Raw genomic sequence first — 6,429 nt, 5'->3', positions numbered from 1 at the left:
TATAGAAAGAGAGAGAGAGAGAGAGAGAGAGAGAGAGAGAAAGAAAGAGAGAGACATCTATTAATAGCGTACAGAATAGCAACAGAAGCCACCCAAAAATTATTGAAATGGGACTAAAAACCAAGATCGGCCACAGTAACGACATTCTGGCTTGTAAATCGCTGGCCTCTAAAACCCAGAGAGCTGTCATACCATCTATACCACAGATGCCACGCAAGCAGCACCTGAGTAGACAAGCTGCGCCTTAGTTATTCTCAGGTCATTTAAATGAAAGTCTTGTTGTTATTTTTACTTTTATTATTAGACTTCACCTCTACTGCCCGACAAAGCCTTAAAATGAAAAATTTAAATAAGACCAGAATGTAAATCGGTGACATCTCTTTTACAGTACAAAGAGTAATTATGCCATAGAAATGTGCAACAAAATTAGAAAACATCATGCAAAGCTTATAGTTCAGTAAGTTTTGAAAAGGGGACTAAAAACCAAGACAGGCCACAGTAACTGCAATCTGGCCTATAAAAATCAATGGCCTCTAAAACCCAGAGAGCTGTCACACCATCTAGACCAGTGGTTCCCAACTTGACCAGCCACGGGGTCCAGATTTCCCTTTAGTCATTTGTTCAAGATCCTCACAATTTAACATATTCAGCATCATACTTGCATTTTGCCATTTTGCCTACCTACTTTTGTTTATACAGAATGCGCCTTTATCGGGGCAATGGGGGGGGGGAGCAAGTAACAAAACCTGTAGCTCAGCGTGTGACATAAACAGTGACATAGGTGACATAGGAGGGAAGCCGCGGCTGGTCAGTCCTTTGGCGATTCTCTCGTAAGTCAGCCCGTTCTTCACCGTTCGTGTCATCTGATGGTTAATGGCCTCTTCGTTTGCGAGGGAAAGGAGGGTGCGCAATTCCTTGTCTCCTCAGTTGCTCATCTTTATAGTGTCTGTCAGGTTTGCGTTTCCCTCTTGCTACTAGGTGCTCGCTAATTCCTGCTATCAGCTGTTTCCTGTTTATCCACCGCCAGTGGCTCGCACGTGCTGCATCATCAACAGCTCCTCCCACAAGTCTTCAACAGCCCCTCTCGTTGCGGAAGGCCGCCTCGGTCTGTTTAAACTTAAAAGGTTCCGCCAATATGACTACTCTACGAGGCGGAAAATTGGGCGCCTCGGATCAACTCGCCTTTCCGCCTCTGTGTGTATAAACGCTCGCAGCTTGCCGGCAAATCAGCCCAACATTTGCGGAAAATCTGGCAGTGTAAAAGGGGCTACTCACTCTACAGCAGGAAACAGCACTTAAAAATAAAAGCTCTGTGCCAAAAATTCACTGTACTTAAAATCAAAGTGTTATTTTTACAACCATGACACATTCGTGAGTCATTTGAGGTCCATTCAGAATGGACCCACAACCCACGATCCACATTTGGACTGCAACCCTCCAGCTGGGAACCACTGCTCTGGACCACAAATGTCATGTCAGTCTTACAGCATTCAGAACTAAACTAAAGCGACTGTCTATAATGAATCTGTCTTGTCCATGATTTTTTAAGTGTTGTGCAGTAGCCAGGCTCTCTGTGCAGTGTGCAGTAGTGGCAGTAAATACATTTACTGCCACTACTGCTGTAACCTACACTGTACATGTACAGTATAGGTTACAGATTGCCCATGAATAAACACTTCAGCTTGTAAGTACCCAAGAAGTTCCTGTGTTTTGCTTCACAGCTACTGAGCAAAAGTGAAGGGAGAGCTGGATATTATTCAGTGCCATTTTATTGGACATCAACATGCATATTGTCAAAACATAGCCTTGTAGCATAAATAAATGCTTCAGGTTGAAGTTATGGTACATGTCAGTATGTGTCATTTCCATGCTTCCGTTTATGTTAGTGTAAGCAGCTGTGCACTGCATTCTGGTAGCACCACACTGCAGTTTGACAGACAAGCATCATGTTGCCTCATTTACACAAAGTAGAGGTCTAGGCTACTTTATGCAAATCAGGGGAGTCAAGCATGGCTTATTTCTCATCTCGATTGTTTTCAGAAAACCATTTTGGTGAACTATCATCATGATATAAGAGAAAGTTTCCAAACAAGTTGCTGTTTCAATACTTGAAATAAAACTAGGGAAATGTTCTTATCTCTCTAGCTCTCTTTTTTTCATTCTTTAGCCTACACAAATATTCAGGTAAACAACTGAGTGCAACATTGTCCTTCAGGATATAACGATATTGCACACCTTTGTGTAAAACTTCATAGTCAAATAGTCCAGCTGTTTATGAACATTTCTCAACACACAATTGCAACAAATTTAGGGATGTCACCAGTTACAATCCATCACATCATCAAATGATTCAGAAAATCGGGAGAAATCTTTGCATGTAAGGGGCAAGGCTGAAAACCAACAGTGAATGTATATAATGTATAGGGGAGTTTTTCCTTATCCGCTGTGAGGGTCCTAAGGACAGAGGGATGTCATATGCTGTAAAGCCCTGTGAGGCAAATTGTGATTTGTGATATTGGGCTTTATAAATATGATTGATTGATTGATTGATTGAATGTCATGTCAACATCCATAAACACCCCAACTTCTCTGGGCCCAAGCTCATCTGAGATAGACTGATGTAAAATTGAAAGTGTGCTGTGGTCTTTTATCCACACAAATGACATGTCTTCATCTTGAGCAAAGACTTGGGATAATCAAGGTAAAGCAATTCTTAAGTATAACAATGTGTGGTTTTAGATCTCTTTTTTCAAGTAGTACTTCTCAATGTAACTAGCAGCTCTATTGAACAATAAACATTTTCATTTCCTGGATATAGACAGCAGCACACTGTGATTGGCCGATAAGACCATCTTACCATATTATCTTTCTGTCTGTTTCTGATTGGTGGGTCTGTCTCTCTGCCTTCCTTTCTCTGTATCTCTATCTCTTTCTCTCTTTCCCTATGTATCTGTTTATCTGTCTTTGTCCCTCTCTCTGTTTCTGTCAATCAATCAATTAATTTGTTTATCAAATGAAATCATAATATGATTTTAGATAAAAGGTTTGTCCGTCATTTCGCTCTTTGTCTTACTGTCTGTCTCTGTCTCTGTCCTCTGCTATAATTTGGGTTTTTTTGGGGCCGGGCAGCTCTGCAGTCCCTCTTGTATTTGCCAATATTCTCTTCCTTCTCCTTCTCCTACTCCTTCTCCTTCTCCTTCTAACTTTTCATGCATGAATAGAAACCAAAACTTGCCACATAGGTCCAGTCCCATGCTAAACTTCTTCAACAGGAATTGGGGGGCAATAGTCCTGATGGTGGCACTACAGCAACACCTGTATGCCCTATGGCTTTGCAACTTTGTCTAAATTGTAGGCCCATTTCTGACACTATATGAACTACAACCTAATGCAAATTATGAAGTCCATCACTCTGTTTTTATCAAAAACTGTAAAAAAAAAAAAAAAGAAAAGAAAAGAAAAGAAAAGAAAATTAAACCTATCTCCTCCCACATTTTTGCTCACTTTACACCAAACATGTCTCTTATGCATTTGTAAACAGCTACTGCAAATTCTTGCTAAATAAAACTCCAATGTTCATGAAAAAATAGACAATATTTTGCTTTCAGGGTAGATAAGGTGTGTCTGATATCAGAACTGTATGTCAAATTCTGATTTTTTTTTTCTTTCTTTAATTCTGCAATAGGACAATACAGTGACATGGACAGACAGACAAAGTGAGAACAACAAACAACGATATTTGTGGTTTTATGCGTGTGTGTGTGTGTATGTGCGTGTGTGTATGTGTGTATGTGCATGTGTGTATCACTTGAGAGTACAACTAACAGTATTAACAGTTGCATTGTTACAAAGATAATTATGATAGTTATGACAATAATGATAGTTATAAAGCTTGATAATAATAACAGTGATAATAATAATAATAGTAACAATAATATAATAAACACTACAGTTAACAGACAGGCAAAAGGAAAAAACAATAACAATAATAGAAATGAATAAACAAACAATCAAACAAAAAATAATAATAATATTAATAAAATGAATAAATAAATAAATGAAAGCTGAAGTGTTTGGGGCTACATTATCTGCTCAGATTCAACCAAATGCTTCAAAACTCATTGGACAATGCTTCACAGTGCAGATGGACAATGACCTGAAGCATACTGCAAAAGCAACCAAAGACATTTTTAAGGCAAAGAAGTGGAATGTTGTGCAATGGCCAAGTCATATCACCTGACCTGAATCCAACTGAGCATGCGTTTCTCTTGCTGAAGCCAAAACTGAGGGCAAAACACCCAAAACACAAGCAGGAAGTGCAGACGGCTGCAGTAAAGGGCTGGCAGAGCATCACCAGGGAAGAAACCCAGCATCTGATGATGCCTATGTGTCCAACACTTCAGGCAGTCATTGACTGTAAAGGATTTGCAACCAAGTATTAAAACTGACTGTTTAATTGATGATTATGTTAGTTTGTCCAAATACTTATGAGCCCTTAAAGTTGGGGGACTGTGTGAAGAAATGGTTGTAATTCCTACACGGTTCATACTACATTTTTGAAAAAAGCCTTAAATGAAAGCTGAGAGTCTGCACTTTAAGCAGGTATTCATTGTTTCATTTAAAACCCATTGTGGTGGTGTACAGAGCCAAAATGAAGACAACTGTATCATTGTCCAAATAATTATGGACCTGACTGTATATATTGCTGAGACTGCACCTCTCTTGGCAGCAATTCCCATGGATTTGTTTCGTCTTCCTCCTCTTCTTCTTTTTTCTCTTTCTCTCCCCTTCTTCTTCTTTCCTTTTTATTTTTCTTCCTCCCTTTCTGAACACTTTTTTGTAGGTTATGTTAAGCTTAGCTCTTAGGCTTTAGAATAGTTTGTTTATCTGTAGGGGTTTACTAGCACATAACTCGACTGGATCACAATAAGACACTGGTGTCAGAGGCTGTCAGCTCAAGTCCTGAATGATGCTAATGCCATTAAATTTTGGTCAAAAATCATGCAGTTCTTTACATGCAGTACTACATGTTATTCTTGCCTGTGTATATTTGACTATTTCTGGACATTACTGGAAAGCTGAGACTCTTGTGGATCCAATTAGACCAATTGTACTCATCTGTGATAATGTTAGACCCAATAACTAACCACTTTATTGTAATGAGACTATTTTTTGAAAATGCCTAGCCCCGACCCACTGCTGGGCAGCAGCTATAATTTATATTTAGACTTTTTTTTTTTTCAAGCAGAACTACCAATTATGCCTAACCGTAACTCATCACTTTCAGGCAGACACATAGGTGATTCTGATTAGCTGATTAGACCTCCATCGGTTTCTGCCTGTTTAGATTGTCGCAGCACTTTCAAGGACTTTTTGAAGTGTTAGATGAGAACCTTACATGTACCTCTATCACATGCATGCACACACACACACACACACACACACACACACACACACACACACACACACACACACAAGTATGCACAAACACACTCTTACTTATGCTTTTTAACTTGAGACCCCCACCTTATCTTTAATTTTTCTTTCATTTCTGCTATGATTTTGCTTCCCCCCACTTTTTAAAATTGTTTTTTTTTTTTTTTTTTTTTACAATTTGTTATAATATTAGTGATTTAGTAAAAAGCATTCCTTCTGTCAGCCCTTTTAGACAGTTCATTTTAACTTCAAGCTTTCACAGTCTTACAGTTTAGCTTTCATCTTTTCTAGAAATGTCTTTCAGCTTTGAGCTTCTTTAAAGGGGCAATAAGCAGAAATTCATCATTTCTAGATTGAAGGAATTAAAAATTCACTATGTGAAGAATTAGAGGTGTAATTTAATCTGGAGTATAGCATGACGTCACACACCCTCTCTCTGTGTTGATCTCCAGCCCCTTGTTTACAAGCCGGTCTGGCTACACGTTCATGTACGTTCATGTGAATCGCTGCCTCCTCCCTCCTCTCGGAGCCCTTGGCCCTCCCTCCCTATAAAAGGCTACAGCCAGTGAGCAATGGCAGCGCGTATTTTTGAAGCGAAATGGCGGAGAGCGGAACGAAACATTCACCTGAAGACGACCAGGATCCGACATTACCTCTAAAGAAACAACGGTCATTGGCGAAGAAGTTAATAAAAGGGATAAAGAAAGAAAAATAAAGAAAGGGACAGAACCAGGATTAACATTGGCCTTGCATTTCCAAGGTGGAGAGCACTGCGAGAGCTAAAGGGGCTACAATTTGTGGAGAGCAGAGGTAGAGGGAGGTGTGGCTCATGACACACTTTGGGCCCTATTTAGATGGTCTAAAACACAAAGCGCCAGGCGTGCAGTGCATAGGCGTGTCCCAGTCACTTGCTAGTTAGACAGCGCGTTTTCAGACTGTGCGCCATGGCGGAGAGCCTAAAAGGGTTGGACTTACTCTGTGAATTAGTCATGG

Source organism: Epinephelus moara, chromosome 16, assembly GCF_006386435.1.
Source record: "Epinephelus moara isolate mb chromosome 16, YSFRI_EMoa_1.0, whole genome shotgun sequence".
NCBI classification, from domain to species: domain Eukaryota; kingdom Metazoa; phylum Chordata; class Actinopteri; order Perciformes; family Serranidae; genus Epinephelus; species Epinephelus moara.
The sequence above is the reverse complement of the archived record's forward strand: the minus strand, read 5'-3'. Positions refer to the sequence as shown.